This window comes from Lissotriton helveticus, chromosome 2_1, assembly GCF_964261635.1.
Source record: "Lissotriton helveticus chromosome 2_1, aLisHel1.1, whole genome shotgun sequence".
Lineage (NCBI taxonomy): Eukaryota > Metazoa > Chordata > Amphibia > Caudata > Salamandridae > Lissotriton > Lissotriton helveticus.
In genome coordinates this window covers 636,731,371-636,755,902 of record NC_136059.1, presented here as the reverse complement: position 1 = coordinate 636,755,902, position 24,532 = coordinate 636,731,371, and positions in this window count along the sequence as shown.

The following is a 24,532-nucleotide window of genomic DNA, read 5'->3' as shown; positions in this document are numbered from 1 at the left end:
AAGGTGACCGCAGCTTGCCCAGTCTATCTGGAGCGTTGTTATTCAGGGTCTTGTAAGTTAGTGAGATGGCTTTAGTCGTAATAAATTCCTGAAGCAGTGTCCCCTCTAAATGTAAATTGTAAATTGATACTTGTATAGAGCACTACTCACCTGCAAGGGTCTCAAGGCGCTTGTACGAATACCGCTGTGGAACCCATCCTGGCTTTCCCTGTGAGGTGTCCACTCCTGGGCACCCCCAAGGTGGAGGCCAGGCATCCTTAGCGTTGTGGGGGCCGTTGTGGAGATTAAGCAAGCTATTGCCCAGAGTTACAGAGTGGGACTCCATGATTGGAATAGGCACCAAGGCGAGAATTATCAGGTCCGTGGAATTTTGAGCCCAAGACCCGCTGAGGCGGGAAATTGAACCCTGGTCCCGGGCTAGACCTCTGCATTGGGGTCTGTCTCTCTAACCATTGAGCCACACTTCTCCACTAATGGTGCATATTCCGGCAGCGGGGAGTCATCTCCTTTTTCACGCTAGCCAGGTATGTCTAGGCTGTGCGTACTGCAGGTGCTGAGATGGGTGTAACGAGTATTCAGCCTTGAGAGCATCAAAGAATTTCAACGTACCATTATGAATGATATCACCTTACCTGGAGAAATCTATAGCATCCCACCCTACGAAGCCCTTCAATTTATGCAGTTCCGTAAGCCAGATGCAGTGCCACAAGGGTGTCTCCTTGGTCGGATCCCAGCCATGTCCTGAAACACCACCCCCTTTTCTGAATCGTTTTTGGCCACTATAGGTGTGGCAGGGTATACTCAGACATGAGTCCCTTGCTCACTGCTCCATCAGGATTCAAGCAAGCCGGGCCGACGAGGCTGAAATGCCAGAAACCGGTCCCGGGTAGCTTGTCTCCTTTCTGGTGAAGAATTGGCTTGGTAGTTTGGTCTGCCCTGTTCCCATGATGCACTGGGCCAGGGACAGACTAATTTGCATATAGCCAGGTTCTGAGCTGGGATGGGGCAGTGAGCTAAATAACGGTGATGGATCAAGCCCTGATCTTTGGACTGGGTAAGAGTGGTCTGCTTAATTCAGACACTCTGTTCATCACCACCCCCTTTTCTGAATCGTTTTTGGCCACTATAGGTGTGGCAGGGTATACTCAGACATGAGTCCCTTGCTCACTGCTCCATCAGGATTCAAGCAAGCCGGGCCGACAAGGCTGAAATGCCAGAAACCGGTCCCCGGTAGCTTGTCTCCTTTCTGGTGAAGAATTGGCTTGGTAGTTTGGTCTGCCCTGTTCCCATGATGCACTGGGCCAGGGACAGACTAATTTGCATATAGCCAGGTTCTGAGCTGGGATGGGGCAGTGAGCTAAATAACGGTGATGGATCAAGCCCTGATCTTTGGACTGGGTAAGAGTGGTCTGCTTAATTCAGACACTCTGTTCATCACCACCCCCTTTTCTGAATCGTTTTTGGCCACTATAGGTGTGGCAGGGTATACTCAGACATGAGTCCCTTGCTCACTGCTCCATCAGGATTCAAGCAAGCCGGGCCGACGAGGCTGAAATGCCAGAAACCGGTCCCCGGTAGCTTGTCTCCTTTCTGGTGAAGAATTTGCTTGGTAGTTTGGTCTGCCCTGTTCCCATGATGCACTGGGCCAGGGACAGACAAATTTGCATATAGCCAGGTTCTGAGCTGGGATGGGGCAGTGAGCTAAATAACGGTGATGGATCAAGCCCTGATCTTTGGACTGGGTAAGAGTGGTCTGCTTAATTCAGACACTCTGTTCATCACCACCCCCTTTTCTGAATCGTTTTTGGCCACTATAGGTGTGGCAGGGTATACTCAGACATGAGTCCCTTGCTCACTGCTCCATCAGGATTCAAGCAAGCCGGGCTGACGAGGCTGAAATGCCAGAAACCGGTCCCCGGTAGCTTGTCTCCTTTCTGGTGAAGAATTGGCTTGGTAGTTTGGTCTGCCCTGTTCCCATGATGCACTGGGCCAGGGACAGACTAATTTGCATATAGCCAGGTTCTGAGCTGGGATGGGGCAGTGAGCTAAATAACGGTGATGGATCAAGCCCTGATCTTTGGACTGGGTAAGAGTGGTCTGCTTAATTCAGACACTCTGTTCATCACCACCCCCTTTTCTGAATCGTTTTTGGCCACTATAGGTGTGGCAGGGTATACTCAGACATGAGTCCCTTGCTCACTGCTCCATCAGGATTCAAGAAAGCCGGGCCGACGAGGCTGAAATGCCAGAAACCGGTCCCCGGTAGCTTGTCTCCTTTCTGGTGAAGAATTGGCTTGGTAGTTTGGTCTGCCCTGTTCCCATGATGCACTGGGCCAGGGACAGACTAATTTGCATATAGCCAGGTTCTGAGCTGGGATGGGGCAGTGAGCTAAATAACGGTGATGGATCAAGCCCTGATCTTTGGACTGGGTAAGAGTGGTCTGCTTAATTCAGACACTCTGTTCATCACCACCCCCTTTTCTGAATCGTTTTTGGCCACTATAGGTGTGGCAGGGTATACTCAGACATGAGTCAATTGCTCACTGCTCCATCAGGATTCAAGCAAGCCGGGCCGACGAGGCTGAAATGCCAGACACCGGTCCCCGGTAGCTTGTCTCCTTTCTGGTGAAGAATTGGCTTGGTAGTTTGGTCTGCCCTGTTCCCATGATGCACTGGGCCAGGGACAGACTAATTTGCATATAGCCAGGTTCTGAGCTGGGATGGGGCAGTGAGCTAAATAACGGTGATGGATCAAGAGCTGATCTTTGGACTGGGTAAGAGTGGTCTGCTTAATTCAGACACTCTGTTCATCACCACCCCCTTTACTGAATCGTTTTTGGCCACTATAGGTGTGGCAGGGTATACTCAGACATGAGTCCCTTGCTCACTGCTCCATCAGGATTCAAGCAAGCCGGGCCGACGAGGCTGAAATGCCAGAAACCGGTCCCTGGTAGCTTGTCTCCTTTCTGGTGAAGAATTGGCTTGGTAGTTTGGTCTGCCCTGTTCCCATGATGCACTGGGCCAGGGACAGACTAATTTGCATATAGCCAGGTTCTGAGCTGGGATGGGGCAGTGAGCTAAATAACGGTGATGGATCAAGCCCTGATCTTTGGACTGGGTAAGAGTGGTCTGCTTAATTCAGACACTCTGTTCATCACCACCCCCTTTTCTGAATCGTTTTTGGCCACTATAGGTGTGGCAGGGTATACTCAGACATGAGTCCCTTGCTCACTGCTCCATCAGGATTCAAGCAAGCCGGGCCGACGAGGCTGAAATGCCAGAAACCGGTCCCCGGTAGCTTGTCTCCTTTCTGGTGAAGAATTGGCTTCGTAGTTTGGTCTGCCCTGTTCCCATGATGCACTGGGCCAGGGACAGACTAATTTGCATATAGCCAGGTTCTGAGCTGGGATGGGGCAGTGAGCTAAATAACGGTGATGGATCAAGCCCTGATCTTTGGACTGGGTAAGAGTGGTCTGCTTAATTCAGACAATCTGTTCATCACCACCCCCTTTTCTGAATCGTTTTTGGCCACTATAGGTGTGGCAGGGTATACTCAGACATGAGTCCCTTGCTCACTGCTCCATCAGGATTCAAGCAAGCCGGGCCGACGAGGCTGAAATGCCAGACACCGGTCCCCGGAAGCTTGTTTCCTTTCTGGTGAAGAATTGGCTTGGTAGTTTGGTCTGCCCTGTTCCCATGATGCACTGGGCCAGGGACAGACTAATTTGCATATAGCCAGGTTCTGAGCTGGGATGGGGCAGTGAGCTAAATAACGGTGATGGATCAAGCCCTGATCTTTGGACTGGGTAAGAGTGGTCTGCTTAATTCAGACACTCTGTTCATCACCACCCCCTTTTCTGGATCGTTTTTGGCCACTATAGGTGTGGCAGGGTATACTCAGACATGAGTCCCTTGCTCACTGCTCCATCAGGATTCAAGCAAGCCGGGCCGACGAGGCTGAAATGCCAGAAACCGGTCCCCGGTAGCTTGTCTCCTTTCTGGTGAAGAATTGGCTTGGTAGTTTGGTCTGCCCTGTTCCCATGATGCACTGGGCCAGGGACAGACTAATTTGCATATAGCCAGGTTCTGAGCTGGGATGGGGCAGTGAGCTAAATAACGGTGATGGATCAAGCCCTGATCTTTGGACTGGGTAAGAGTGGTCTGCTTAATTCAGACACTCTGTTCATCACCACCCCCTTTTCTGAATCGTTTTTGGCCACTATAGGTGTGGCAGGGTATACTCAGACATGAGTCCCTTGCTCACTGCTCCATCAGGATTCAAGCAAGCCGGGCCGACGAGGCTGAAATGCCAGAAACCGGTCCCCGGTAGCTTGTCTCCTTTCTGGTGAAGAATTGGCTTGGTAGTTTGGTCTGCCCTGTTCCCATGATGCACTGGGCCAGGGACAGACTAATTTGCATATAGCCAGGTTCTGAGCTGGGATGGGGCAGTGAGCTAAATAACGGTGATGGATCAAGCCCTGATCTTTGGACTGGGTAAGAGTGGTCTGCTTAATTCAGACACTCTGTTCATCACCACCCCCTTTTCTGAATCGTTTTTGGCCACTATAGGTGTGGCAGGGTATACTCAGACATGAGTCCCTTGCTCACTGCTCCATCAGGATTCAAGCAAGCCGGGCCGACGAGGCTGAAATGCCAGAAACCGGTCCCCGGTAGCTTGTCTCCTTTCTGGTGAAGAATTGGCTTGGTAGTTTGGTCTGCCCTGTTCCCATGATGCACTGGGCCAGGGACAGACTAATGTGCATATAGCCAGGTTCTGAGCTGGGATGGGGCAGTGAGCTAAATAACGGTGATGGATCAAGCCCTGATCTTTGGACTGGGTAAGAGTGGTCTGCTTAATTCAGACACTCTGTTCATCACCACCCCCTTTTCTGAATCGTTTTTGGCCACTATAGGTGTGGCAGGGTATACTCAGACATGAGTCCCTTGCTCACTGCTCCATCAGGATTCAAGCAAGCCGGGCCGACGAGGCTGAAATGCCAGAAACCGGTCCCCGGTAGCTTGTCTCCTTTCTGGTGAAGAATTGGCTTGGTAGTTTGGTCTGCCCTGTTCCCATGATGCACTGGGCCAGGGACAGACTAATTTGCATATAGCCAGGTTCTGAGCTGGGATGGGGCAGTGAGCTAAATAACGGTGATGGATCAAGCCCTGATCTTTGGACTGGGTAAGAGTGGTCTGCTTAATTCAGACACTCTGTTCATCACCACCCCCTTTTCTGAATCGTTTTTGGCCACTATAGGTGTGGCAGGGTATACTCAGACATGAGTCCCTTGCTCACTGCTCCATCAGGATTCAAGCAAGCCGGGCCGACAAGGCTGAAATGCCAGAAACCGGTCCCCGGTAGCTTGTCTCCTTTCTGGTGAAGAATTGGCTTGGTAGTTTGGTCTGCCCTGTTCCCATGATGCACTGGGCCAGGGACAGACTAATTTGCATATAGCCAGGTTCTGAGCTGGGATGGGGCAGTGAGCTAAATAACGGTGATGGATCAAGCCCTGATCTTTGGACTGGGTAAGAGTGGTCTGCTTAATTCAGACACTCTGTTCATCACCACCCCCTTTTCTGAATCGTTTTTGGCCACTATAGGTGTGGCAGGGTATACTCAGACATGAGTCCCTTGCTCACTGCTCCATCAGGATTCAAGCAAGCCGGGCCGACGAGGCTGAAATGCCAGAAACCGGTCCCCGGTAGCTTGTCTCCTTTCTGGTGAAGAATTGGCTTGGTAGTTTGGTCTGCCCTGTTCCCATGATGCACTGGGCCAGGGACAGACTAATTTGCATATAGCCAGGTTCTGAGCTGGGATGGGGCAGTGAGCTAAATAACGGTGATGGATCAAGCCCTGGTCTTTGGACTGGGTAAGAGTGGTCTGCTTAATTCAGACACTCTGTTCATCACCACCCCCTTTTCTGAATCATGTCCTGAAACTTGGGCCTAGGCCAAATTTAATCAGGGTGGCCTCCAGGAAGGACCAGTGGACTGCATTGAATGTTTTTTTCTACGTCCAAAGATAACAGCAGATGTGGAGTGTCATGGACCTTCACCTCCATGATCCAATTGTGTATACTTTGCAGGTTCAGCATGGTTGCCCGGCCAGGTAGGAAACCTGATTGGTCCTGCTGCACCAGGGTCATGATCATTTGGCGCAGTCTAGTGGCTAAAATACTAGCCATTTCGGTCTGGTGTCCTACCGGGGTGTAACTGGACTATAGCTGCTTTGATTTCTTCAATTGTGATTTCAGAGTCAAGCCCCTTCCTGTCCATGTCAACCAGTTTGGGGGTATCTACCTCTTGCAAATAGGCCGCTATGTCTTGGGAGGTCCGTAGGTGGCAGGCCTTATAAAAGTCCACGTAGTAAGACGCGAAGCACTGCAGGATCTGCTCTTCTCTGTCATGTGTTATTCCTTGTTGGTCCACGAGACAGTCTCCCCATCGGGCCTCTATTTCCTTGCGACTAAGCCATGCCAGGAGCTTTTCAGATTTATCACCTTCTTCATAAAGTTTGTGCATGGTCACTTGGGCCTGTGCTTTAGCCCCCTGTGTTGCTAAATCTTTATACTTGTGTTGAGTATCACTCAATTGACTCGAGAGCTGGGGATCTAGGTGCACTATGTTTCGATCTTCAAGGGTTAAAATCTGGGCCTCCAGATGTGTCAGCTCTTCTTTGTCTTTTTTCCCATCCCATGCTATGCGATTCTGGGCTCTATCACGTAGTATGGTTTTATAAGCCTTCCGTAGTACAACCCCGGATTGCACCAACCCCATATTTTCTGCAAAAAAAAAACAGTAGTGTCAGCTCTAATGCCTTTCAGTATTGATTCATTGTGGAGGTACAACACATTTAAGCGCCAGCATATGTTTCAGTCTCGCTGTCTGTCACATATCCACACATATTGTGGGGAGTGATCCGATAGGCCCGTGGCTAAGTATTGTGCTTCGAATATGTCCCATATTTCACCTTTCGGTAGGAACACATAGTCTAGTCGGGAATAAATCTTGTGTGCACTAGAGTAGTAGGAATATTTTCTCACCCCCAGATGCTGGTGTCTCCCGATATCCACCAACCCTAGAGTCTCAGTGAGGTGTGTTATCAGTGAGGTATGGGGTGCCTGGGCATGGTCTCCCATCCGTTCTATGGAGGTGTGCATTACTTCATTAAAGTCCCCTCCTATAACACGCAGTGAGCCCGGCATCTCCAGCAATATCTCCGTCAATTTGTTTAGTGTGCGTCCTTGGAGTTTTGGTGGTGCGTAGATTCAAACAAAAGTCACAGTTCTTCTGCCCCATCGCCCGGTGACTCTGGCATATGTGCCCTGGGGGGTCTAGCCATGTTCGGTGTATACAAAAGGGGGGAGACTTTTAAATAAGGATCGCCACTCCCCTGGAGCCAGAGGTGTATCCCTTGTGTGCCTGAACCATATAGGCCCCCAGCGCCAGAAACCCTCAGTTCGTACCCCTGAGGTGAGTTTCCTGTAACATTACCATGTCGGGCGGGCATTTGATGAAGGATGACACTAGCCCTCTCTTAATTTTGTCCCCGTGGCCATTCATATTCCATGCCGTTATGGTAAAGGGAGTATTTTCAGAATCTACCAATTGTGTTTGGTACTAATATGCAGTGCAAGTCTGTCACCGCAGGAAGTTGGAACCTGACTAGATATCTGTATCTGGATATGTTTTGCATGTGAAACCACTGGCTAAGCTGAGACTGATACCCGAACAACACCAACTTTATAACCAATTTAAACCTGCTCCTTGCCCCCACCTCCCCCCCCATCACACGCCCCTCCAGATTCTCCCTTTTTGTGTTGTGGACTGGGGTGAGAAAGGTCTGTCGCCCACTATACACAGAAAATACTAAAGAGGTCCTGGCACCCGTAACTCTACTCGGAGCCATCAGTGACTTTGGATCTTGATAGTGTTCTGGGGGCCAGTTGTTCTCTGGATCATTTCATTCCTGTTTTTAGTTTTCTGATGGGGGTATTCTAGTTGTCTTATATACCAAGGAGAATGAAAGGTCTATGGTGCGTGGTTGTACAAATAGCTGTGAGAACAGGCTCAGGCAAGTGTCAGAGTAGCAGTAGGCTGAGATATTCCCATCAAACCACCCATTTTTGGCGGAGTATCATCATATGGGATATTTATTGAAACACCCAACTCTACCGCCCGAACCATCGGCTGATGGTGCGGGAGTGGATGAAGTAGATACACTCTAGCCAAACTGCTGCTCATAGGGTGGTGCTGAAGGTGTGGGTGCAGTGCTGTGGTGAAAAACTTAAAATTAACGACTCAGACCAAAACAGTTTTATTTAGAAATGTCTGAGTGTCAATGTTAAAAACACGCCAGGTAGTTGAAACTTATGACTACACTATGGCGCTGTGCAGGTGGACCACCTACAGCTATTTGTACAACCACGCACCATAGACCTTTCATTCTCCTTGGTATATAAGATGTTGTTTTAGGAGATGGAATGATAGGTCTTTAATATATCTCCTTTGACCCTTTTTACATTCTTGTTTGCGGTATTCTAGTTGTCTCATATTAGAGCGTTCTTAAAAGCCAGTGCCAGGCCTCTATAGGTATCTGGAAGAATTGGGTTTTTCCCATAAAGATGATCTTCAACTTTGCCGGGAATACCAGCATTTATGGTATCTGAAGAGATCTGAGTTTGGCTTTGACGGAGTCAAAGGTGCGTCTCTACTTTTGGACCTCCCTGCTATAGTCTGCAAAGATCATTATACACACATTTTCATGACGAATGTCTCCCAATTTCCTGGTTTCTGTCTAAAAAATTCAGGAATTTTGCTATATTGGGTGCACCCGGTGGGGGTCTTGCCGATAGAGCTTTATGCGCACGCTCAATGACAAAACACATAGAGAATTTGTCTGCTGGGAAGGCCTATTTTAGCCAGGTATATAGGAAGTCCGCTGTGTTCCATCCTTCAACGCCCTCCCTAAAATCCACAAAGTGGTGGCTGTTGCGTCGCGCTCAGTTTTCTGCATTATCGAGACGCCACTGAAGGTCTTTATTCGAGGCCTGTAATTCTGCCATTCCCTTACAGAGATCTTGGGTCAGGTCCTCTGATTCTCCTATTCTTGTCTCCGACTCTGTGATCCTAGCAGCCGGGTTATGTAGAAATTGTCTCAAGAGTGTTACTTCTGATCCTACACCCAATATTTTCTCCTCCAGCGCCAACCTGGAGGCCTGGATGGCCTATAAGAGGGTGTCTATATCCGTACGGAGTCGTGGTTGTTCCTCGGGGGGGGGGGGGGTTGACCACTTTAGTATAGCGATCCATTTTTCCCTGTCTGGAAGGTTTGGGGTCTTTGTCCTTGCCCATTGTGTTACTTTGATGGCAGAGAATGGTAGCCTGTGCCTTCCCTGTCCCAGTGGAGCCCGTTGCTCTCAACACTGCCACAGGTACTAATATCGTGGGCTCGGGACAGGTCAACCGTTGTCAGTGGGTGTGCACTGGAGGCTTCTGGTCACTCGTACCCCACCAAGCCAGCCGGGAGAGAGGGGTCTCACCAGAGGACATCTCTGCAAGGTGCTGTTCCTGTAGCTGATATATCAATAAGGGCCCGGGTCCAGCACTCCGCTGCCCACGCCTCGCACAGTAATGCAGCCCCCCCAGTATGTCTCTGAGGGGCCAAGGGGAGGGAGAGAGGATGAGCAGACCCCCAAAATCTGGATGGTGCACCTTAGGGGGCCCCCCTCTGACTCCGGTGTGTTCCGGGCGGTGTTATAGAGTCTTGGCCGGAGTTGCTCTTTGATAGTGGTGCGCAGGAGTTCCCTGCATGGTGGAACTGTGGGTTCCAGATACACTGTGGGGACACTGGGGACAGTCTCACCACCACATCGTAGTTCCCTCTGCACTGTTGAGGGTCGTCCTCCCCCTCTCAGCAGGTCACAGGCCCACCTACTCCACCATTAGTGATCGTCAGAATTGTCTTCACCCCTGCAGACTGCCCAGGGTGCCTTACCGCTGTGTGGGGTGTTACACGGCACTCCCTGGTCAGGCCACCCAGAATTCCTCAGACTTGTGGCCCACACGTTAGCTATCACCAGGTGCGCACCTCACGGGCCAGCAAGAGGTGCCTCAGTCAGTGGTAGTCTCCAGCGTGCAGGAGTCAATCAGGGGGAGCGTCTGGGCACCGGGTGTCTGTGTCCCAGGCCCTGGCTTGCCGCAATCGTGTTCCGCTCTGCCCACTCAGAGCACCGGCTGCAAGCAGTGCCCACAGCTCCTAATCCGGCCTCTCTCCAGCTCCGCCAGGCTGGGTTTACCTCTGCATTGTAGCTGTGCCCCGAGGGGTGCCGGCGCGGCGTCGGTGTTCAGCACTGCTGAATCCCAGTGGCAGGGGGCCGCTGTGGCAGTGCTCAGCTGCACGCACGTAGAGCACCGGCTGTCAGCAGCGCCCACAGTCTCTCCTCCTCCATTGGTAAGACTTTACTGCTACTTTGTCACTGTGCCCGAGGGATGCGGCATCAGTGTTCTTCACTGCTGTGCCTTGGTGGATGGGAGCCGCCGCAACGAGGGTACTTGCGCAGTGCCACGATAAGGCTGTCGAGGCCGCTCATCCGCTCGGTGCCATATTGACCATCGTGCCGCAGCCTCAGGTTGATCCGTAGCCACCGTTTTCAGTATAGTGCCATTATGTTTTCACACCCCGCGGTGCAGTTCGGGGTGCCAGTGTTGCTTGAGCATACGATCATTCGTTCTCGAGATATTGTATTCTATTGATTCATTCGATATCTTTAATTCGGTCGCAACGGACCATAAAAGTGCATAAGAAAATACATGCATAGAAGGATTTAAAATAATAAATACCAATAGAAAATACAAGTTCAGATTCATCTTTAAAACACAAATTTGGAGAGTTGCAACTATAGCTCTATCCATTGACATAAAACTGGATTAAATATTAAATTCTTTATCGAAATAATTCATTACATTTTAAAACAGTAATAGTTCCTAATGGCCCATTACATCGTTAATAAAATTCCTACGTCTATACCACATTCCGTATAAGAAACGCGAAACAGCAAAGATGATGGGAGGGTGTGTATCGTATTTTAGGACTCTGGATACTTGGACACACTGGCGGAAGCCTAGGTTTCTGCAAATTGGTATCACCCAGCGTTTGCGTGGAGCCTGATACGCTGGGCAAAAGAAAAGAATGTGGGTTTCATTTTCCAGATGGTAATTGCAAGCTGGGCAGTCCATACTCTTATTACTGTCCCATTTGCAAGTGAACACCCTAAGTGGCAGAGTACCCAACCTAAATTGCTTGTACCGTTTCCTTGCAAGTGTAGGGTAAATCAGATCTAGGAATTCTTCCTTTTTATAATCCACTTTAACTTGCAAAAACTCGTTGGTCAGTCTTCCCCCTTCTGAGCTCGCATGTAGGGATGCTAAATTATGGTGCCTGAAATGTCGGGCCAGAGCTGCCTTATTTACGCCGGGCATGCCAGATCAGGGGTTTCCCAAAGCTCCGGTAGACCAATCCTGATACTAGTTGCCTTGATGTGGGTTAACCAGAGAATTTTCTTACTTTTCAGTACATCCCAAATTTCCCAGAATTCGTTTTTGTAACAAGCGAGTTCAGGCACGGACCATAATCTTCTCCAATACGTTAAGGGCCGCAATGCCATTACCTCCTCACTAGGGAGTAGCCCAAGGTCCATACGAAGGGGTACAAGTGGAGTGCTCACTGGGAGGCCCAATACATTAATCAGAAATGCATGTTCTACCTTCGCAAGGTTACTGGATTTTTGGTAACCCCAGAGTTCGGCCCCATACAAAGCGGCCGATCTGGCTTGAACATTATACATTTTGATGACAGGTGCAGCAGGCTTGAACTCAGACTCTCTATGCAGTTTCTGGATCCCCCCCACCACTTTAGTTAACTTGAGTGTATTCTTTGATATCTGGGCATCCCATTCTAGGAGTTCTCCCAAAGTGATGCCCAGCTACTCGAAGGTCTTAACTCACTCCAGTGGTATTCCACCCAAAAGAGGATTTGGGTGTGTCTGCCTGGGGGGATTAAAAATCATAAACTTGGTTTTATCCAAGTTTATCTCCAGGCCCCTAGATGTACAAAAGTCGGCGAAGCCATCCAAGGTTCGTTGGATGCCATTTGATGTCTTGGACAACAACAATGTGTCGTCCGCGAACATCAAAGCGGGCACCCGACCAGTAACTAGCCTTGGTGCATCAATGTCCTTTACTCCAAGGAGATGGTCAATAAGCCCATTTATATAAAGGGAGAACAAGGTGGGGGCCAGGACGCACCTCTGGTGCACCCCCTGATTCACCGGAAAGCGTGCTGAGAGTTCGCCATGCCTCCCGCACCTAACTTGCGCATAGGTACCAGTATGGAGCCTTATTAACACATTCAGAAGATAAGGTGGTTAACCGAGGTCCCGTAGTACACCCCATAGCTTGCCCCTGGGGACCAGTTCAAACGCTGACTGCAGGAAAATCATGTAGAGGCTGCCACCTTCCACACACACCGTTTTCTAGTATAAAACCTGGAGTCTAAATATCTGATCCAGAGTCGATGTGCTCATCCTGTAGCCGGACTGGTATAGGATTAAAATCTCATTTTCCTCCATCCAGTACTGTACTCTATCGTAAATAATCCGTCCCATCAATTTTTGGGTAACGTCTTTCAGGCTGATCGGTCTATAATTAGACGGTTTAAGAGGACAGCCTTTTTGTGGATAGGGACTATTTCGGCACCGCGCCAGGAATACGGGGCTTCCGGGCCATTAAGTATGGCATAAAAAGAACTCGTAGATATGGAACCCATATTTTTGGTTCAGACCGGAATAAGTCCCCCGGTAACTTATCCAAACCGGGTGCCTTGTTGGGTACCAATTTAAAAATAGCAGCTTCTACATCCAAGTCGGTGATCTCCCCAAACCCCTCCAGTCGATGCTCGTGGAAGGGGCCTGGGAGTGAAGTTACGAGGCCTTCCTCACTCGAGTGAGCATACAAAGCTCCAAAATATTCTTCCCAGGCAGCCGCATATATATTAGGTTCTGTAGCCGTTTTACCCGCCCTACTCCCACAACTAACAATTGACCAAAAAGATTTCGAGTCTTTGGACTGGAGTGCCAATCTAAGATCTTCCCAATTGTCAGTCTCCCAGTCCTTCTTCTCTTTTTGGATAGCCCGCTTATACATAAGCCAACATTGCTTTGTCCTAGTCTTGTCCTTTGCTTTTAGCGCAGATATCAGATCTATCTTTGCTTTCCTACAGTTAGCATTGTACCATGGATGGGCCGAGACTGGTTTTACCTTTTTACTTCCTACTTAGTAAAACACATCAGAGAGTTTACGGATTACTGATTATGTATTTCCAGAGGCCTATCCTTGAGTCCAGGGTACGGGGTAGTTACCCCCACCTCGCCCATCTCTCTGAAAAGAGGCAAGACCCTTTGATAAATATTTGCAAGTTTTCTTGGGGAGCCTTGAATGTGGGGCCATTTAACTCTCCGCCTATTGTTAGTTAACACAAGCGGGGGGTCTAAAGGATTGGGCTCGGAGGCCGGATTAGACAGGCCCAAACTACTAGGTTTAAGCGTCAAAACAAGAGGGTTGTTATCACTGTCTTTCCTAGAATAAATCTGGAAATCCTGGACCATATCCCACGTTCGGGTTTCCACCAGGATATAATCAAGAATAGAGTTCTGTCCTTCTCTATTGAAGGTCATTCGACCAGGTCTATCCAAATGTGTCCTCCCATTGCAGGCCCTAAGAGAAGACAGAAGCGTAAGGGAATTAATTTGGAACACCAACGGTGTCCAAGCTCTGACTACCGGAATCTGAGGATCTGGAATAGACCAGTGCTGGTCCTCATCATCCTGTCCGTCTATGCTTACATCAGAAAAGGGCTCAAACTGGCAGTTAAAGTCACCTCCCACAATTAGAGTGACTGCTGGTCAAGGGTTAGAATAAACTGCCTAAGTTGGTCGATAGCTCCAGACTCCTTCCTGCTCTGGGTAGGCCGTGAATAGACATTTATTATGGCTGTTTGTCTATTTTCTGAAGTACTTAGAGGACACACTGCACATCAGGAGAGCTAGTTGGGATCTGTACTGCAGTGGCACCCAAGTGAATACCCACCCAGATGCTTAGTCCCCCCGAAGGTCTGCCCCTTGGCTTCATGGTTGCTAGTGTGCTAAAGGTGGCAAACCCTCTCCTCAGGGTGTCTTCCAGCGCCCACGTCTCCTGGAATAAACAATCGTCACATTTCTCTACAAAAGATCCCCAGTCCGGCCACGGCAGTTTATTTTTAATCCCAGCCAGGTTCCAGGAGAGGATTTTAATAGTTTCATTAAGCTCACTCCCCAAGGTTTCCTTAACGATCATCCCAAACAAGCGGGGCGTCAGTAGACTTCCCATTCCCTCTAGAGTAGAGCCCCCCCACTCGTGCCGCCCTATCATGGTTTCTTCCAACTTCCAACAGGGATGCAGCACGACTTGTGTCCTCCTTGATTGTTGATAAAAAAACTCCAGGCACTACATCATCCAAATTTGGCCCACTGCCCCCCCCCCCCCAGTCCGAGCTCATAACAGTCTCCCTTTTTGAACCTCCTCCCTGATGGCTAGGTGAAATGGTGGGAGAAACATTTGGCTCTTGACTTCCTCTGGCTATGGGTAGACACTGCACATCAGTATGGTGGGATAGAGACGGACAGCTCTTTGGTCGTCAGTCTATTTGGTCTAGGATACTAAATCTGTTACTAAGGGGAAGCATGTCACCTCTGGTGGTATAAGTGTTTGGTCCCTTCTGAGCAACTTGCTCTGTTTGGGCCCCAAAACCCCAGTTAACAGATACCCCTCGCGACTGTCCACTTCTAAAATTAATAAAGGAGGCTAGATAGAAATACGATAGGGGGAGGTAGAGAATTTGTGTTCCTGGACGTACTGGGACCCAATTACAGATGTAATCCACCACCCGACTCTCCTTAAAATTAACTACAACACAATCTTCCCTTATATTTTTTTGCCCATGGCCCCACCCAATCTATACTCCGAGCAAAAAGAATTTCACTAGATACGTGTGGGGGAAGCGGCCTATTCAAGTTCAGCCAATGGATACATTTGTTTTTTAGGTCACCATAATCCTCTCTTTTTCCCTGGTTTAAAGCTGGGACCCAGGCGAGGACTATCACATAGGGGGCAGACTCAAGAGGGAGATCTAAACATTTTTGTTCAAGTACTGGAGCGTCACAATTTGTGGCACTGTAGGGTCGATTTTGAGAATTTTCTGTCCCTCTGCCCCCTCGCTCGCATTAGCTCTGCTCATGGCTGAGTTGTTATTCACAGTGCAATCACTAGATTGAAAAATGTGGTTGCTGGGCAGCACAATAGAGGGGTGGATTTACTAAAATGTTTGGTTCTAACGGGACAGGATGGTGACAAACTACATTCTCAAGCCTTGGCGACCTCCCAAAAGTATCATTGTCAGCAATTGCTCTTGTACCGCCCTCCTCCCCCTGGGCAGAAAACAGTTGTTCGAAACGCAAGAGTCTACTTTCTAAAGCATCGAGTCTTTTATGAAATGGAAGACATAACTTAATAAAGATACTTTCCATTTTAGCCCAAAAGTCTTCACCTTGATCCATGGGCCACACAGCATCTGGGGTTGGTACAGTCGTAGGCACCTGTTCAGTCAGGTGGTGTAAAACAGGGCTGTTAGTAGTTGTTGGCAATTTTCCTTCCCCCGCGTTGTTACGTGTCTGAATTTTTGCTTTCCTATTATTTACTGGGCTCCTCTACGCTTTCTTTTAGAATCCATTGCAGGGACTTTAGCTCCCATTTTAGGATTGGTAGCTGAACGAGTTTGGAGTCTCAAAGTAGGCGAACCCTGGGCAGGTGATCGGAGCAACGTCCACGCTAGCTATGGGTTCAGAGGGTCCACTTACTAGGTGTACTTGTTGGCAGCCCTCGCCATTGTTGCCCAAAGAAACAGTGTCAATAGTTCCTTGCTGATTTGGCATAAGAACCTGAGCCAAACAGCCCAATCTCCGTTATTTCTATCACATGTGCCAGCATGGAAGATGCCCTAGTGATAAATTGGTCCAGGGTTCCTATAATCGATCCGCCAGGGATAGACTTTCTACCCTTTCCCACCTTAGAGGAAGCCATTACAGCATCAAACCAATTGCTCCTCTAAACAAGTGCTGTAGTTCTTATAAGTCAATCAGCACATGCAACCAAGGTATATGGGTACTAACCTTCGCTTGGACGGTGGGTTGCAAACTAAAGAGGGTGGCCCCGTCCTGTCCTCGATCGTACTCGAACGGGCTCAAACGGGCTCGACCATTGGCGCGTGCTTTGCCCGGCGCGCGCTCGTGCGGCGGGAGGATGAAAGTAATTATATGCCACCCAGTGAGGCAAGGGAGGGGCTGCGGGTCAGCTTCCTAGCCCTGCTGCTTCCTGGGCTTTGCAGTCCTTCTCTGCTCCTCAGGTGGGCACGATGCATCTCCTGCGAACCGGGAAACGCGAGCAGTTATGTGCCTCCCAGTGAGGCAAGGGAGGGGCTGCGGGTCGGCTTCCTAGTCCTGCTGTTTCCGTAGGCTTTTCGGTCCTTCTCTGCTCCTCAGGTGTGCGCGATGCGTCTACCAGTGTTGCTTGAGCATACTATCATTCGTTCTGGGCTTCTAAACCACCAGATTCATTCACAGATTCTTGCTATCGGCCGGAACTTCATGAAAATATCATCATCCCAGTCAGTCATGCCTCTAGCCACGCCCTCGAGATATTGTATTATATTGATTCGCTTTTGACATAACAAACTATGTAAATACCTCCCAGCTACTCATCGGTTCCGAAGAGGAACTGAATGTTATTGTGGGTAATTTTTGTTGCTTTATTTCATCTCTGTTCACTGGAAACCGATGTATTTGCCTTCAAAATCTAGCTAAAGCATGCTCAAATTTGCTGTGCTTTCGTTCTACTGGACAGCTTCTACAGGACACAAATATGAGTTTTAGATCCAACTGTGTGCCTTCCTTTGTTTTTCAGGGTGGAGCGCTGAAATCATAAGCTGGTTTTCATGACCACTGATAAATATCCTTCCCCTCCTTCCTTAGTGCTGAAGGTAGCTGGCTGACTCATTTAGAGTACTAGCTCCTCCGTGGGCTTCCAATGGGAAAGCTTGCTGTTTGGAAGGAACTGTGCATCTGGTAAATAGTATAAATAGGCAGAAGGCAGGAAGAAGCATTTATCTTGCACAACCTCAAGTCACATTGACAGTTAAACTGCCAGACTGCAGCACAGTCAAAGGAAGGTTCCATGCGTTACTGACTGCATTACTGACGCCCGTTATGCCGACTTATTTCTAATGGTTTGCCAGGAAGGCTTTGTAGATCTAGGCCTCTGTGCTTACCGTTGTATAAACAGTGCAGCCAAAATCTTCGGACACTTGGTTTCACAACTTGATTTGGGCTGTTCTTCTACACGTCCAAGCAGACATCAGTGTCTATAAGTTTAAAAGAGAAAGAGAAATGATGTCACAGAGAATGAGAGAGAGAAAGATAGAGAAAACAACATTAAAACTGTGTCGCAGAGTCTGGAGTTGAGATTTTTACTAGAAAAGTTAGTCGTATATTTACTAGCTCCTTGCGTCACTTTACCCATGTTAAAAGTGACTCAAAAGTGGCATAATAAGGTTGTGGATCTGTTTGACAGACTGTTGTAATGTATCTGTTGTCACTGCTCGGAGGTAATTATAGATTTTACAGAGAAGCTGCTGTACACTGCGCACTCTGGGCCATAATATCAAGCCTCGGGGACAAAATTATCGCCAATTTATCGGCAGCAAACTGCCGCTAAAGTGGACATAATAGGTTTGATAATATGCTCTATGGAATTCCAATCGAAGCTCATGTTGGATGTCCTTCACATCTAACATGAGCTTCGATTGGAATTCAATAGAGCATATTATCAAACCTACTATGGCCACTTTAGCGGCAGTTTGCTGCCGATAAAGTGGCGATAATTTTGTTGCCAAGGTTTGATAATATGGCCCTCTCTCGTTTCACAAATAAAGCTAACACTACAGTTTTACGAGTGCAGTGTACCTGGTATATTTCAGTTGTTTTAGTGCCGCGTTCAAGTGGTGTCTATATGGAAGTGCCTACTGCGTTACTGACGCCCGTTATGCCGAAATATTTCTAATGCATTCCTATGAAGGATTTGTAGTTCTAGGCCTCTGTGGTTACCGTTGTATAAACCTTGCGGCCAAACAACTTCACTGGGGCTGTTCTTCTACACGTCCACGCAGACAGCAGTGTCTAAGTTTAAGAGAGAAAGAGAAATGATGTCACAGAGAGCGAGAGAGAGAAAGAGAGAGAAAACAACATTAAAACTGTGTCGCAGAGTCTGGAGTTGAGATTTTTACTAGAAAAGTTAGACGCACATTTACTAGCTCCTTGCGTCACTTTACCCATGTTAAAAGTGACTCGAAAGGGGCGTAATAAGGTTGTGTATCTGTTTGACAGAAAGTTGTAACGTATCTGTTGTCACTGCTCGGAGGTAATTATAGAATTTACAGAGAAGTTGCTGTACACTACGCACTCTGGGCCATATTATCAAGCCTCGGGGACAAAATTATCGCCACTTTATCGGCAGGAAAGTGTCGCTAAAGTGGCGATAATGGGTTTGATAATATGCTCTATGGAATTCCAATCGAAGCTCATGCTAGATGTCCTTCACATCTGACATGAACTTCGATAATTTGATAATATGGCCCTCTCTCGTTTCACAAATAAAGCTAACACTACAGTTTTACGAGTGCAGTGTACCTGGTATATTTCAGTTGTTATAGTGCCGCGTTCGAGTTGTGTCTATATGGAAGTGCATACTGTGTTACTGACGCCCGTTATGGCAACTGATTTCTAATGCATTGCTATGAAGGCTTTGTAGATCTAGGCTACTGTGCTTACCTTGTATAAAGAGTGCGGCCACCGGAGTTCACCATTCGACTTGAACTCTGCTTCAATACGTCAAAGTATATTCGATAAGTTGCAGAGAATTCCATTGCTGTTGCTCGATAGGCCAAGGAAACAAAAGGACGTTTTGATTAGTCATCGTAAACTGAGTTGCGTAACTACTATCAAAAGTGAATTTTAATGTGGGTTCTTAATATTTCGTAGTTAGACTGTTGCAGCTTCAGCAAACAAAGGAAGATGAATAAGTTAATAGAGGCCTGGGACGGCCTCGTGACGCAGAAAAAAAAATACTATCATGGACGCACAATTAATAATAAAAGAGGCCTAAGCACGTGGCGTAGTACAGAAATACGACACAGACATTTATGCACGCACAATTTTTAAGATTAGATGTGCATAGGACCTCCTGACTTATAAAAAAATATTTCAATTATGTAAATACAATTTAAAACCATTGAGGTGTAGGAAAGCCATATGAAGGATAAACAAATAGCATTATGCATATACAATTTACAGTGGAGGCTGATGTTGTGACGTCTTGTCTTACCTTTGCTTCTGTCGTCTTTTGTCGTGTCTTGAAAGGCTGCGGTTTTGCTGAGTCTGGGGTGTTTTTGACAGTCTGTCTATCACTGCAGCACAGGGAGGCAAAAGAGAGCGTGCTCACGTCAGTGCCCGCATTATATGGGAACTGCGGGAGCTGACCACACCAAGGTCAGGGGCGTCATTGGTAGCGTTTTCGCGGTCTGTAAGAATGATGGCCCTGGGGGACATGCCATTGGGTAATGTATTGGTTTCCAGGCTAAATGATAGCAAGCATGCTAGGTGGTGGCATGTGGGTAGTGTGGGCGGGCGTGCACCGCGCATGTGTAAGTATGAGTGTGTGCATTAACAATTAACAACAGAGAGAGATGGGGGCGGTGTTATCATGTGCGCTGAGGGAGGCCCAGAATCGAATCTGCAATGAGTCAGCACTTCTAATCATTCTTTTTAGCGCGCCCTGAGCTCTGATTTGTCACTGAGAGGGTGATCGCACCATAGTTTGTACTGCTTATCATACTCAGCGTGTTACCGCGCATATGGTACAAATATGCTTTGACGTTATGCGTCGCATTAAAGCTTCGGTGTGACGACATGTACGGCATTCTGTACGCAAAAGGGGCAATGTTTCTACTTGGTTTAAAACATGCATGTATTTAATGTACATACTAAGGGCAGACATTTGGGATAACTATGAATTTTTTTAATACTTGTAACAAACATATATTACTTTTAAAAAGAATTACACAAATCGCGGTAGAACATCATGCATACTCGTATTGAAAGAGCTGCACAAGCGCATCATAAGCGTACGCAAAGCCATGTGACTTTAAAAGTAGAGATTTGATTGGTTCATAACTTTTCCTTTTGCGACTGTTGAAAGTTCTGTCCCATTATAATTATTCGACTTTGACTTTCAAAGAAGAAGCATTTGTTCTGAGAATCTTCTCAAATAGAAGGAAGATCACCATAATAAGATCAATTGAGTCATCTTCCAGCAGTTCTTCAGAGGGAGATTTCATTCCTGAAGAACGTCCAAAGAAGAAGAAAGAAGCTCTAATTTGGAAGTTTTTCACTTTTACAGAAGGTCAAAAAAAGGTTAATGCTCCAAAAGTAACCTGTAAAATTTGCCAAACAACTCTTTCAAGGGGTGATCCATGTAAAAAAAACTCCTTTGGCACAGCAAATATGGTGCGACACGTGAAGAACTTTGCTCGAGCTGCAAGACGGAGGTTGCACGAGAATCCACCTGCTACTGCACCAAGCACATCAATTGCGGCAGCAGCATTTTCAGCAAGCAGTCCACACCCACAAATTGCTTCTGACTTTGCTAAAGTTAAAATTCTATGCATTTATTGCGATAAACTTTTGTGTTATGGGGAACAGTCTATAGACTTGATGAAACGCAGAATGCAGGATCATTGCTGTCCTCGACATTAGTTGTTCTTTTTTTCATTCTTTTGTTCCGCTTGGAATTTGTTGAGAAAACACAAAAAAAATAAAAAAGAAAAAAAACTATTCTTTTTAGAACCACCTTCACTGGTCAAAGAAAGAACTATATTTCTATGGTAGTGTGTAAAAGTTTGTTGTAGTTCATTAATGAATGAATGAATGAATATGAATGAATATGTTACTAGTGTATGGAGAATGTGAATGTGCATGTGCAGAACTATAAGGAACTGCTACAACATAAATCTATAAGGTGTTTATCTATAGTATACTGTAGTATGTCCGAAGCACTTGAATGTATCATATGTACATAAATATGTTACAAGTGTATTCTTCAATTTGTGCTGCTAGTGAAAGTGCCTGGGTGAATTTGTATGTGTTAGGGGCGGATTTACAATACCCTTGTGCCTCTTTTACACAGCCATTGCGTCACTTTTGTGACACAGCGGTGGTGCAAAAGATGTGCCATGGTGTGCCATGGTGTGTGCTATTAACAATGTGATGCATCTGGAGGGTGTATTACATTGTAAAGCGCTGCGCCAGAAGAGGTTTTCTTGTGCAGAAGGGGGTGCAGCAAGGCCTCGTAAAAGTGACTGAGGGAAATGTATAACATTTTATTCAGTGAGTTTTGAGCTTATGCTGCGTCAAAACCTTGCACGTGCTTTAAACAGGTGTAAGGATTGATACAGCATTGTGAGCATAGGGCCCCAAGAGAATTGCTGGAGCTGTGTTATACTTGCAACCGACGTCAAGCAATAATTCATCCAAAAATTACTTTGCAATTTAGTTTTGTTATTATTTTATAATAAGAATATGAAATATAATCTAAAAAATAAAATAAATATAAATATTTATATTAAAAAGATAAGAAATTAGTATAAAAAGAAAGACATATTAATTAATACATTTATAAATTATCATTTACAAAACCTTTGAAATTCACTGAAAAAACCATAGGTTTCACACACGTTATAGTTAGGAATTAGCATTTAAAAAACCTTGCAAATTCATTGAAAAAACCATAGGTCTCACACACCTTATATTTAGGAATTAGCATTTAAAAAACTATGCAAATTCATTGAAAAAACCATAGGTTTCACACGTTATAGTTAGCTGAACATTTCTCTCACACAAAACCTTTGAAATTCCTCCGTTATATACACGATCAAAAATAGAAACTGCAATTTAAAAAAAAATGGAGATACCAACCTATTGAGTTAGAACAACCTATTGAGTAATCCCAAAATCTACATACGCATCGACTCATTCACCAACAGTTCTACATAGTCACTCATAGATGTTCTCACTCATCATATGTACTCATACACCTATATATCCTGTTATACACCAACACTCATCTATAGAGTTACTCACACACAAACTCACACATGCAAATAAACTATCAAATATCCATTTACTTGCATATACAGCTATACACCCATCACTACACTAACTTCTACAGAATCGTAGACATAATTACTCTCTTAAACAATCACTTATAGAAAAACATACTTATTTATAAAGGAAGTCTTAGAATCTCTCGCTCTCAGATATACTCACTTATATACATCAATACTCACATATACTAGTTTAAAACATATGTAGTTACTCATAATGATACTATTGAGACAGTTATTCACTCACTGACACACCCATACACACACTCATCCATCCATACAGTCCTGCACACATACTGTCTTCAAAACACATGCAAACAGTGAGTCAGTCATTCACACATCTCTGCTCTGAGTAATACTCCCCACCGAACTGTACAAACACTCATTTTGGTACTCAAAAAACCAACCAATAACCCATATACACACTCATGTAGCTACTCACCAACCCATGAAGCCACTTATATACAAAGTGAGACACTGATACAGATATTTAAATATTTAAAGATTACTCGCTAGTACCCCTATTCACTAAGATATACTTAATAAGTCAGTTATACAATCAATTTTACAAAAAAAAACATCCATTTAGACACTGTTTTACCCATGTATTCTTCCATCGACCTTCAGAAAACCATTCACTTCAGCAGAGGTGGATTGAATCTTGTTGTACTTGATCAGAGAACTAGGTAGCCCATCATTAAGAATGTGTCTGATAGGAAATCAAACACGTCTGGGTGGTGATGTGCTTGACCCCTTTAACCACAATTCATTGAGAATAGTAGTCCACCAAAACAATTATAAACTTGCTAGACCATGCCGAACATTTGAGGGAACCCATGATGTCTAGACTTAACATGTCCCATGGTTTCGAAGGGACCTCCACCGGGGAGAGAGGGGCTTACCTGACTCACTTGCTTTTGTCACTTATAGAGCTTGTGAGGCAATCCTTGACCATGTTCTCTGTAAGACTATGCATGCCAGCAAACCATTATATAGCCCTGACCTTGTATTTGATGATACTACGTCCCAAATGCCCTTCATGTGCCAAATCAAAGATCTTCTCTCGGAGGTCACCAGGAGGAGATCTTCTCCCCTCTCATGAATATGTTTTCCTGAAAGTACATTTCATGTCTCACCTCCCAAAAGTTGTGAATATCCTCCTCCAATCCACTGGGTTTGGGTCACCACTGATGCACAATCTTAACCCTAAGGGCCGAAAGAACAACATCCTTTTCAGAGCATGCAATCCATTCTTCCGGGGAAATGCCCAGGCTAGACAATACCAAGTTAGATAATTTCGCAATGCCTTTGCCCACAGCAAAACCATACTCCATAGCACTACCCTTACTAGGTAATTGAGAAAAGCAATCTGCAACTGAATTTTTGTTCCCTGGAACAAAGTACATTCTGATATTGTAACCCTCCAAACCCAGAAACCACTAGGCTATCCGAGGAGAGGACTCCTCTCTCTACCCTACAAGTAAAAATGTACGTAAGGGGTTTGTGGTCAGTTTTCAAAGTAAATGGAAGACCCCACAGAAGAACTCGAAGTGTGTCATGGCCCAGAAGCAGGCTAACACCTCCCTTTTAATGGTGAAACAGCTCACTTCTGCACTCTTAACAATGCTTGAAATGAATGCCACACTCCTCCCCCTACCATCCACCACTTGAACAAGAGATGCGCCCAACCCCTTGGTGCTGGCATCCATGTAAAGGAAGGTTTTACCTGTGGTATCAAAATGACCTAAGGATGGTGCCACGACTATGGCCTGTTTTATACTCTCAAAGGCTTAAGCACAACATTCATCCAGCACAAACTGAAATCCCTTCTTCAGAAAATGCCTTAGAGGTACTGTGTAACATGCAATACTCTTTACAAAGTTGGACATATATTCCATTAAACCCATGAATGACTTCAGTTCATCTTTTGACGCGGGTGGAGGTGCCTCTTTTACAGCCACCAAAAGTCCAGTTTGGGTTTAATACTCTCCTTGAAAACATGATGGTCAAGATAATTCATGGAGTCCACACCAAACCTGCACTTATCCAGTTTGACTGTTAAACCCACATTACTCAGAGTCATAAGAAAATTCCTAAGGGTAATATTGTGGTCCTGGTAGGACCCGCATAAATCAACAGATCATCCTGTAAATAAAGTACATTATCCAT